The sequence below is a fragment of the Lepidochelys kempii genome, chromosome 6, assembly GCF_965140285.1.
Source record: "Lepidochelys kempii isolate rLepKem1 chromosome 6, rLepKem1.hap1, whole genome shotgun sequence".
In the NCBI taxonomy this organism is placed as follows: Eukaryota; Metazoa; Chordata; order Testudines; family Cheloniidae; genus Lepidochelys; species Lepidochelys kempii.
The window spans coordinates 107,977,346-107,989,433 of record NC_136385.1 but is presented as its reverse complement, the minus strand read 5'-3'; the positions used below and the strand labels follow the sequence as shown (position 1 = coordinate 107,989,433).

Genomic DNA, 12,088 nt, shown 5'->3' with positions numbered 1-12,088 from the left:
GCTGCTTGCACTTCCGTAGGTTGAGAAGTATATTGAAGTCACCCCTGCATACTAAAAATTTTGGGGTGGGGGATTTGAAATTATTTTATATTATTTGTAGAGAAAATATTTAATTTCTATAGGATCATGTTATATTCACTGAAGTGGCACCTTTGAAACAGATTTAAAATTTTCAGACTAAGGAAGTCTGGGCTCCATTCCCAGTTCTTCCCCAGGCCTGCTGTGTGACTTTAGGCAAGTCTCTACTTACCCTTTGTTTATTTAGCCTGCAAGCTTTTCAAGGCAGGGCCTGTCTCTTACTATGTGCCATATCAAAAGTGATGATACCATTATATCAGTTTTAGGAGCTACAGAATGAACTTCTATAGACACTTGGTGCTCAGCCTCAGACTGATGAACATAATTTCTTTCCTTAAATATGAAATGAAAGTGTGATTGAAAATGCCATATTCTGGGTATGGGAGCAATGTTTCTCTAATCAACCATCCAAATAAACTCTTTGATTAGGGGAATCTATGTTTCTAATTGAAGGCATGCAAGTTGAAAACATGTGTTTGAATTCATTTAACATAGTTCGAATACCCCAGACAACTATCTTATTTTTCTTACATGCAGAATGGATATTGTTTCATATTGAAAATAGTTTAGCTTATAAGGCCCCTCACTAATCTGAGACCATAGCACGAAGCACCACAAAAAGAGAGTGGAAAGAAATGCTGGCTTGAATAAAAGCTACATGCGACAAAGAGCTGTGAAGGTACATGACTGGAGCTGCCCACCTACAAATCTTTGAATATGCTCCTGAATATCAAGGTGCAAAAGAAATGCCTGCTTAGCAAACCGGGTTTGTTAAATGTGTACAGACAAACACATAGGTCTTCAAACTTCATTTTGAAAATATTGCTGTTACAAAAAGGCACAGTTAGCACATCTAATACCCAGGCAGTCTTGGGCAAGTTGACTTGTTTGCAATTTTCCTTAGCATCTATGCTATCATGTGTGCCATAAATTAGGTCCAGAATGCAGTTTGCCTGCATTTATCCACAAAACTTCTAAGCCACTGCACTAAACTTCCCTATGCCTCATTAATCACCACAGGGGCATGCAAAACAAAAGCAGATGGAGCAGGCATGCGCACACCCACACACACGTTATAGCCTTTTGGACACATTTTATTCCCATTCAGAAATAAGAAAAACAACTAAATCCAGATAATGCCCCTGACCAGGCAGAGCAGCATTTATACATTTACCTCTGTCATTGCTTTTCAACCCCTCTGTTTCTTCTTAGTTTTTTTCTTAATGGGGATTTGCTGGATCTAAATGGGTTCCCTGCACACAAACCACTCACTTAACTTAAAAATATTCTGCAAACAAATGCACCTGACTAGTTATTTCCCAATACAAACCCTAAATTATTATGGTTGCTTAAGAGATGCATTTGAAGTTCTTCGCAGAACCAATGTGCGCATGGACACACGCACACAAACATAAAACCACATTCATTTCTAAGAATTCATTACATATTTCACAAAATATCTCTATCAAAAACTCTTTCAAAATAAAGTTTTCTTACCAAAACTATATATAAAGTCACGAAATGTGTGTATATATGTATTTTTTACTTCTTCAACCCCTCACACAAGGCTGTGAAAATTTTTCTTCTAGTAACGACATCTGTCTCCATGGCAGGTTCCTTGGGCGGCTCTGTTGGCTGCTTTGGAGTTGCCCCTAGGTCTGTCATGCGGTTATGCAACTGATGGGCTGTCACTGGTGTCTTGTCTTCCTGGCTGCCATTTCTTTTGATTTACCTTTTGATTCTGAGGAATTTGCATGCTTTCATCATTTGGTGGACAAAGTTCTGTGCAAATCCCTCAAGGCACTTCTCTCTGTAGGCAGTAAATAAAGGGGTGTTACACTATGTGCATATTTCTTTGAGGTGTAAATCTAAGCTCTCAGTTGGCCTATGACATCCAGATTTCAGAAGCTATTGCTTTAATTTGGCAGGCATGGACTGTGAATCAGAAATGAAAATCCACAGCTACCCTGTTTCTCAAAAAATAAACTTCATGTTGTTGTTGCCCACTTATATGTCTCCAATGAATGGAGCCAATACTACATAGAGGGGCCTAATTCTCAAGATTTGGAGCTTATTCTGAACTTCACAGATTACAGTGGTGGTGGTTGTGCTGAGATATCTAAATCCAAATCCATCTCTAGCCCTTAAACTTCAATCAATTTACCAAATACACACTGCACAATGAAAAGCCTCGATAAGGCAGTAATCCGGGGTTGGTGCTCATTCAAACCTTCTCCCACCTCTGTTTTCCTTAAGAAAAGAGATAATTAAAGGTCTTTTACCCCCACCTTGGAAACTCTTGCTTTGAAACAATTCAAAACTTCCATCTTTTTTTCCCATTCCCATTGCACTGAAGTAATGACAGGGTTAAATTGCTAATAGAGGTTTCATGAGGTCTGCCAGAGCCCACTCTCCAACACTTACATCTGTTCAACAATTATTACAGCATTTTTGTCATAAAAAATTCAACACCCTGAGTGTCGTGCTAGCAAAACCTGAAAATTTATGCAGTGAATAGAATAGCTAATTTCTCTGAGGAAATGCGGGGTGGGGGGGGGAGAATACAGATTTAACTTAAATTCTCAAGTACTGTAGAGCACACATCTGACTCCTTCTTTAGGTTTTGCCACTGTGTAACATAAGTAGAAATACCACTGACAGTAGATTTGCAGAGCTTGCAAAGTAAATTTATGCCTTCGAAGAAACAATGGTTAAAACTCAGAAGGGTACTGTACCGGGTTCGCCTCTTTATCTCTTTGCAGAATCTCATTTAAATAATACATTCTTTAGTTTAATTTCAGGATGGGGTTATTCTCTCAGTTCATATTGCTCCTATAGAATTAATGATATCTTTCAAAATGGATAGATTAACCGCATAGATGTGAAGGAGAAAAGCTGACAGGAAAAACATGCTTTAATCTTATGAACTCTGTGTGATGTTGCTTGATGGTTTCAATGAAAAAGAATCTTGCTTCTTTTCTCCATAAGGTTGGGAATATGGATTTTATGCTCAAATTAAAACTGTCTAGTTAGGATGTCAGTGGACTAGAACAACATGCTAGAGGCTATAGCCTTCTATTCTCAAGGGCCATAATATTACTCCTAGTACTGGTGAGCTTGCAGCCATAATGATAATTGCAGGCATGATGAACAGGGAGTTCTTTCACTGTCACAGGAGTAACAAATAAGACAAATGGTTATTAGGGGTCGGGGAGGTGGAACAATTTCAAATAGTAAGGTGCAAGGAGTATTCTGGCTCAAGGAAGGATGAGCATTTTACATTTACTCCCTGGGGGGGCATATCCTACAGAAGCTACAAGAGCTGGGTAAATGCTGCTACAAAAAAGTATTCGAGAACAATTCGTTCAGATATAAATCTACCAAATGACTTGAAAAGTATTTACATTCACACAAGTGGGCTTGGGGGTTTTTTATTCACAAGTACATGAGAAGATTGTGAGTCTTGCAAGTGCTCATGCAAACATATGTTCAAGCAAAAGTTTACATGGAAAGGATTCAGGTGGTCACATCATCCAATTAGGGGTCAGAAACAATTTCATGTGACTTAGTAACTAATCACATGCCACAGGAAGCATATATTGAATAGTCAAAGTGTACAGTTCACAAACTGCCCACAGGCTAAAATATACTGGCATAAAGTGCTTGAAGAACACTTTTAAATAACCAACAAATCTAAAAATCAAGTTGCACAGTTTCAAAAGGGGCAAATGATTTGAATGCCTTAGTTTTTGTATGTCTAACTTGAGCTATCTGGGACTTGATTTCAGAGGTGCTGAGCACCTGCAACTGCCATTGATTGGGCTCCCCAAAACACCCAACATCAAGGGCCATTTTTGAGAATTACAGATCACATTGCTCAGATATAATTTGTGAAAAGAAAAAAAAAAGATTAAATGCTAGTCCTTACTGAACCACAACTACCACTGAGGTCAAGAATTGAGTAGAGACTACAGGATTTTGTCCTTGAATATTAATTCACTTCCTCCAATTTTCAAATTGTCAATATGAATGAAAATGAGCATGTTATACATAAAAAAAAAATCACTCTGCTCCATAAATACTCAAAATAATTCTCTCTCCACAAATGAATGACTGCTATAAAATGGTCATTTTTATCCCCTTCCATTGCAGCAAGTGGTAGAGGTGCATATGCTCTATGAATCTTAGGATCTGCAGAAATAATATTTCAGTGATGCTTATCACTTGCTGCAATGTATCTATTATTAAAGCACGTGTCCCATATATATATTTTTCAAACAAACATTCAAATTTTTTGGTATTGTTATGTAATGTGAATTTCAAACATGCTTCCCCAAAATACTTGGTGATCCTGCATCAGGGATCGGCAACCTTAGGCACGCGGCCTGCCAGGGTAAGCCCCTTAGCGGGCTGGGCCAGTTTGTTGACCTGCCGCGTCCACAGGTTCGGCCAATCGCAGCTCCCAATGGCCACAGTTCGCCGCTCCAGGCCAATGGGGGCTGTGGGAAGCAGCGGCCAGCACATCCCTCGGCCCGCGCCGCTTCTGGAAGCCCCCATTGGCCTGGAACGGCGAACTGTGGCTACCAGTGGAGATCCTCAACGTTCGGTTTTGGGACCAATCTTATTTCATCTTTTTATTACTGACCTCGGCACAAAAAGTGGGAGTGTGCTAATAAAGTTTGCAGATGATAAAAAGCTGGGAGGTATTGCCAATTTAGAGAAGGACAGGGATATCCTACAGGAGGATCTGGATGACCTTGTAAACTGGAGTAATAGTTATAGGATGAAATTTAATAGTGAGAAGTGTAAGGTCATGCATTTAGGAATTAATAACAAGAATTTTAGTTATAAGCTGGAGACGCACCAATTAGAAGTAATGGAGGAGGAGAAGGACCTTGGAGTATTGGTTGATCATAGGATGACTATGAGCTGCCAATGTGATATGGCTATGGAAAAAGCTAATGTGGCCTTGGGATGCATCAGGCGAGGTATTTCCAGTAGGGATAAGGAGGTTTTAGTACCGTTATACAAGGCACTAGTGAGACCTCATCTGGAATACTGTGTGCAGTTCTGGTCTCCCATGTTTAAGAAGGATGAATTCAAACTGGAACAGGCACAGAGAAGGATGATCCAAGGAATCGAAAACCTGTCTTATGAAAGGACACTCAAGGAGCTTGGCTTGTTTAGCCTAACTAAAAGAAGGTTGAGGGGAGATATGATTGCTCTCTATAAATATATCAGAGGGATAAATACCGGAGAGGGAGAGGAATTATTTAAGCTCAGTACCAATATGGACACAAGAACAAATGAATATAAACTGGCCACCAGGAAGTTTAGACTTGAAATTAGATGAAGGTTTCTAACCATCAGAGGAGTGAAGTTTTGGAATAGCCTTCCAAGGGAAGCAGTGGAGGCAAAAGATCTATCTGGCTTTAAGATTAAATTTTATAAGTTTATGGAGGAGATGGTATGATGGGATAAGATGGTTTTGGTAATTAAATATTCATGGTAAATAGGGTCAATGGCCTGTGATGGGATATTAGATGGGGTGGGATCTGAGTTACTCAGGAAAGAATTTTCTGTAGTATCTGGCTGGTGAATCTTGCCCATATGCTCAGGGTTTAGCTGATTGCCATATTTGGGGTCGGGAAGGAATTTTCCTCCAGGGCAGATTGGAAGAGGCCCTGGAGGTTTTTCACCTTCCTCTGTAGCATGGGGCACGGGTCACTTGCTGGAGGATTCTCTGCTCCTTGAAGTCTTTAAGTCACGATTTGAGGACTTCAATAGCTCAGACATAGGTGAGAGGTTTTTTGCAGGAGTGGGTGGGTGAAATTCTGTGGCCTGCATTGTGCAGCAGGTCAGACTAGATGATCATAATGGTCCTTCTGACCTTAAGTATCTATGCATCTATGAATTCCTGCACTGAGAGGCAGCTTGAGGCTTCTCTACTCACAAGCTCCTGTGAGCCAATTAGACCCCTGACACAGGCTAGAGTAGCACTGAGGTCTGCCCTAAGTTGCATCACAATGTCAGTGGTCCCTGTGGGCCATTGCAGGGATACAGAATCACTAGAGTGTAGGCCTGTCTCAGCCATTCCCTATTTTTCCCAGGATCTGCTCCTTCAATTCTCTGTGGTACTCTCTCAGATTCCTGCTCAGAGGCTATGCAGCGCTAGCTTTGCAGCTGGAGAACAGGCTCCCTGTTCTTATGCTGCTCACCTGAGAGCTGTAGAGCAATGCTGAATCAGGCCCTCACAGACTGTGGACCTGATTCTCCTCTCATTTATCCAATCATAAAACAGGAGCAACTCCAGTGATGCCAATGGGTTTACACCAAAATGAAACAGGAAACTGAGAGGAAATCATACCCACTGTGTCTCTTAAAGACAAGAAGCGAAGTAACTATATTAAAGGCTGGAATCACACTGACTGAATGATCGCATTTTACATTTGAAATTTTCCTCAAACTCTTATTGCTAAAGCAGAGCAATTATTTTTTATAAATCTCATCACACAGTGTTAATTGAGAATCTTATTTCTACGCCCTTGAGGAGAAAGGCAGCATCTTCCATAGCTCCATAGCTCAGTGGTTAGAGCACTGGTCTTGTAAACTGGGGGTCGCGAGTTCGATCCTCACTGGGGCCTGCACTCGCTTTGCGGGGGAGGGATAGCTCAGTGGTTTGGGCATTGGCCTGTTAAACCCAGGGTTGTGAGTTCAATCATTTGGGATCTGGGGCAAAAATTGGGGATTGGTCCTGCTTTGAGCAGGGGGTTGGACTAGATGACCTCCTGAGGTCTCTTACAAATCTGATATTCTATGATTCTATGATTCCTCTGTCTTTGGAAAGCACCTTGTGCATTTGGGTGCCGCTGCAACCCAAATAAATAATACACCCGTTCAAAACTAGAAAGAGTCAGTATTCTGTACTGGAAAGAAGCCAGGCCACCTGAGGGACAGCAAGAGGCGTGAGATGAGGTGACTCTACTCTCTCCAGAGGGAAGGGAAAAAAAATAAAAGCCTTCTGTTACCATTATGCAGTGTCCAAAGGGCTGAAGATGGAAAATAAAAGATCTCTTCTCATTATTCTGGTATCTCTGTAAGGGGAAAAAGAGACCTGTAACAGCCTTCTCCTCATGAGTCAATTGGCTCCAGAGTGGAGGAAGACAGCATGATGAGACACCAGTAAATTCAGCAAGAATCTGCTATAGTCAAGTGCAGAGCAAAGCCCAGAAGTTGCTTCCCCATATGAACTTAGAAAGGGGGAGCAGGATGCCAACAACTCTCCAGGTTGTTCTGCTTCAGCTCACAATCTGCTTTCATTAGCAGGGGGCAGAGGAAATGGGCCACTAGGAGTCTCTATCCAAAGAAAGGCAAGTCTCAGAAGAGGGTAAAAATGGAACACTAGCAACACCCTCCTTTGTGACACTATGATTCTGCTGCCCCTGGAATGGGGAGTAACTTTCTTCTTTGACCTCTGATGTAGGAGCAGGGAGGACGCATACTAACCAATAGCTTCCCCAACAGTCTGTCTCCACATGCTGAAGGTGTGGCAGATGCTGGAAGCCTTCTCCCACTCTATGATGGGTTGTCTTAGGTGGGAACTGGACCACCATCTGCCGTTTGCTTACATAGGTCAAGGAAGCAGGTCAACAGCAGCTTCCTCTCTCCCACTGTCCTGCCATTCCTTGTAAGAGGGAGGGAGGCAGGCTGCCAAGGAAGTGAGACCTCAGCAGTCTCCCTTCATGAAGATCCTTGGCGCAGCAAAGACTTGCAACAGGTCACACTCCCTCATGTTCACCTTGCAGTCTAGAACAATAGTTTTTATTTCTATTGTCTCTTCAAAACAGGACTAATCGAGCCTGACTCTTGGTTACACCAAGGTTTACCCCCAATTTACACCCATGAAAGTGGCAAAAGAAACAGGCCCATTGTCTGTTTTAAGTAACCTCGCTTCACACTGATGAGTCAATACAGGGGCACAGTTATCTGTTATTCTCCCAGAGTATGGCTCTGTTTCAAAAATCCAAAATAGCAAAGTCTGCTGCACTGACAAGCAGAAGACCCAGATTAGAGTATTTCAGACATCAGTCTATCACAAGCCCATCAAAACCCTGTATATTGTGCAAATGCTGATAAGAGAGATGGACCAGGTGACTGAAACAATACCGCAATGCAATATGTTTGCTTTTAAAAAGTTAGATAATTAAGGTAGCAATCATAATTTCCCCCCTTATGAGGATCTTTAGTTTTACTATGTTTGTGGCTGGGGGACTATTTTAAAAGAAAGAACTGGAAAACAGCCATGATTCATGACAAAGGTCAATTTTTAAAAACATACAGTTGAATTATAATTAGTTGTGATTTCTAGTTACTATCTAAAATGTAGGGTCTACCCCCCAGGAGATCATTCTGTTCTGCTACTGAGATTTAGAAAACAAGCATCTGAGGTACATGCATACAATGCATGCAAGAGGTAAAAACAAAAGTCAAAATAACCTTTTATCTTTGAAAGCTGGTTTAGTGTTATTTTTAATTTGGAGCACAAACAGAAATTCATAGGTGAATGCTGCCTCAGTTGGTTTCATCTTTATAAAATGGCCATCAAGTCCATATCAAACATGTGTGTTTTAGAGTTAAATCCTCTAAAACAATGAGATGAAATAAGTAATCATTTGATAGAAGTACCTACAATGAATTAGATTTGAAAATGTTGGAAAGTCATTCAAGGAATATCCTTCTTTTACCTTACACTGAAAACATAAAATTAGCCTTAATTTAAGTCAAGGTGAGGGGGGGAAGGGGGAAACAGACATTGCAGGAAATTCTTGAGTGACTATTGTTTAATCCCATTTAGGGACACTTTGAACAATGACATATATATAATGAGATATTTAAAATTCTTTGGTCAATCTCTAGCTAAAGGCTTTTACTGTGGAATGAATGAGTAATTCAATATGGACTACACAGCCTTTCACATGCTTTTATTCTTGATTTGTTGGACATGTGTAACATAAATTTTGAAACCAATCTATTAATGACTTAAATTGGAAACTGGTTTCCTTTGCTTTACATACAGCATTTCAGTAACAAGCATAATAACAGGTGGATCAATAGATCCTATTTGGTGCAGTATGTTAACATTAGTCCTGTGTCTCTATTATTGAATATTGTGTCAACAAATTTCTGTTTCAAGGAGGACGGCAAAAATATTTTTCCAGTGTCAAGGTTATTTAACCACATGAAATGGCAGACATTTTTGTATATGTGTTTTGTTTCATGCTAACCTTCTCCCTCCTCCCCCTTTTAAATAACCCATGTTTTGATCAAATCAATGGGTAAAAATATTTTTGCATCAAATCTGTCTGCTGTCAACTCAGATTATGTTCTTTAAAATGGACAGTGGTTCTGGGAAGAAAATCAAATTTTTTTTTCTCTCAGTGAGAGAAACATAAGGAAGGAGAAGGGCACTAATATAAACACAAATTTAAAAAGAGAGAGAGAGAGACAGAGAGCGCGCAAATGACAGAGTTTACCATTTGAAGAAGAAATTTAGCTAGGGAATTATTTCCAACCTATAGTTCTCAAACACAGCATGAAAAGACAGAAAAATGAAATTTTAGTCATTAGAATTTGACAGCTTCCAGTCATAATATGCTGGCATGTGTAACGAGAATTAAGGGGTTCTGCAGGCAGAATAAGCATTAATAATTTTTTAGGCAAATCATTTCTTTTAGCTCCATGAATCTACTATGTTGGAGGATCACTGGACACTTACAAATGACAGGTACAGCACAGCTGTTCTGTGCTTTGTATTCTTTGTTAAATAGATTTAATCTAGGGGCATTCATTATTGTTTGACTGGAACAAATTTTCCATGTCACAAATATGCAAGGGCTCTGTCCATGAAGGCACAAGAAATGAAACACGGGTACAGTCAAAATAGATCCAGTAGGCTCTTTGGCCCCTCACCTGTGAAGCACAACTTTGGCTCATTACCACAAAACCATTAACACTCTGGGGGCTCCACAGACTAAATGTTTCATGCTTGACTAATGACCTTCAGTTTCTACACAACATCAAGCTGTTTCTCCAATCATGATCCTATTTGGAAATTGGTCCACATGGAATGCATCAAACCCACAGAACCTGACAAACCCCAGACAAAACTAATGTTAAACAAAGAGAGTGAGGGATTTGTTCCTGGAGGCCAAAAGGGATGAAGTCCATGTAAACAGGCTGTAGATGTAGGGAAGGGACTCCAATGTCAGGAGGTTGAAGGACAGAATCCTGTGTAACAAGCTGCAGCATATGGTGTGAGCTGAGCCACAGTGGCTGCTGCTGCTGGGTGTGAGGAGATGTGACCTGTTGCTTCTAAATTAGTTAGGGAAGTGGATTGGACTGAAGAATTTATGGATTTAAAGGCAGAGGAGGCCTGGGATTACTTTAAGTCAAAGATGCAGAAGCTATTGGAAGCCTGCATCCCAAGAAAGGGGAAAAAAATCATAGGCAGGAGTTGTAGACCAAGCTGGATGAGCAAGCATCTCAGAGAGGTGATTAAGAAAAAGCAGAAAGCATAAAGGGAGTGGAAGATGGGAGGGATTAGCAAGGAAAGCTACCTTATTGAGGTCAGAACATGTAGGGATAAAGTGAGACAGGCTAAAAGCCAAGTAGAGTTGGACCTTGCAAAGGGAATTAAAACCAATAGTAAAAGGTTCTATAGCCATATAAATAAGAAGAAAACAAAGAAAGAAGAAGTGAGACTGCTAAACATTGAGGATGGAGTGGAGGTCAAGGATAATCTAGGCATGGCCCAATATCTAAACAAATACTTTGCCTCAGTCTTTAATAAGGCTAATGAGGATCTTAGGGATAATGGTAGCATGACAAATGGGAATGAGGATATGGAGGTAGATATTACCATATCTGAGGTAGAAGCGAAACTCGAACAGTTTAATGGGACTAAATCGGGAGGCCCAGATAATCTTCTTCCAAGAATATTAAAGAAATTGGCACATGAAATACTCCAGTTTACAAGGTCATCCAAATCTTCCTGCATGATATCCCGGTCTCTCTCTAAATCAGCAATACCTCCCAGCTTTGTATCATCCAGAAACTTTATTAGCACACTCCCACTTTTTGTGCCAAGGTCAGTAATAAAAAGATGAAATAAGATTGGTCCCAAAACTTATCCCTGGGGAACTCCACTGGTAACCTTCCTCCAGCCTGACAGTTCACCTTTCAGTAGGACCCGCTGTAGTCTCCCTGTTAACCAATTCCTTATCCATCTTTCAATTTTCATATTGATCCCCAGCTTTTCCAATTTAACTAATAATTCCGCATGTGGCACCGTATCAAACGCCTTACTGAAATCTATTTCTGCTCTGCCTCTAGAAGCCCTACCTTTGCTGATATTTTGATTCTCTTGCAAGGTCTCTGCCAAGCCCTCACTGACAGCTCTCATAAAACTTTACAGGGCTCTAAGATATCCCTGCCTCAAAAGGTATGCAATGTCCTGGGATACCAACAGTGGGGAGAGAAATAAATTATAGTTATGGTGCCTGCATGAGGCAACATCACAGACCATGAAGCAATGTGAGGTCATGTTTTCACTTTGGGTGCTATAACGACACAGCTGCAGCATCGCAACTATGCCACTGTAGTAGCGTAGTTTACATGCTTCCTACATTGACAGAAGGGGTTTTTCCATCGCTGTAGAAACTCTACCTTTGAGTGGTGGTAACACTGGGGGTTAAGTTGCCTAAACTATGGCACTCGGGAGTGTGAATTTGTCACACCCCTGAGTAACATAGTTAGGTTGATCTCAATTTTAAGTGTAGACCAGGCCTTAGTTTTCAGTGCTAGAGACTGGACCCTAGCTTCAGGAGGCCCAGGACAACAAACAGATTCCACTAGTGGCAACAGACACCTCTCCAAGATTCCTTCATGACACTGCATTGCCTTCTCACACTCAACTCGTCTCCTAGCAGTACACTTTATTTCCTCCTGCCTG

At 40.8% G+C, this 12,088-nt stretch overlaps 1 long non-coding RNA gene and 1 other non-coding gene across 2 annotated transcripts in view; one reads left to right on the top strand and one right to left on the bottom strand.

Moving 5' to 3' along the window:
- Nucleotides 1-1,629: 1,629 nt before the first annotated feature.
- LOC140913910 (uncharacterized) overlaps nucleotides 1,630-12,088 on the bottom strand; it is a 34,347-nt gene continuing 23,888 nt past the window's right edge. The window contains exon 3 of the long non-coding RNA XR_012159691.1: nucleotides 1,630-1,888. This is a non-coding gene — a long non-coding RNA (uncharacterized LOC140913910). The remainder of the gene's footprint in view (nucleotides 1,889-12,088) is intronic.
- TRNAT-UGU (transfer RNA threonine (anticodon UGU)) lies at nucleotides 6,650-6,722 on the top strand. Its single transcript has one exon. It is a non-coding gene; the product is annotated as a tRNA-Thr (tRNA).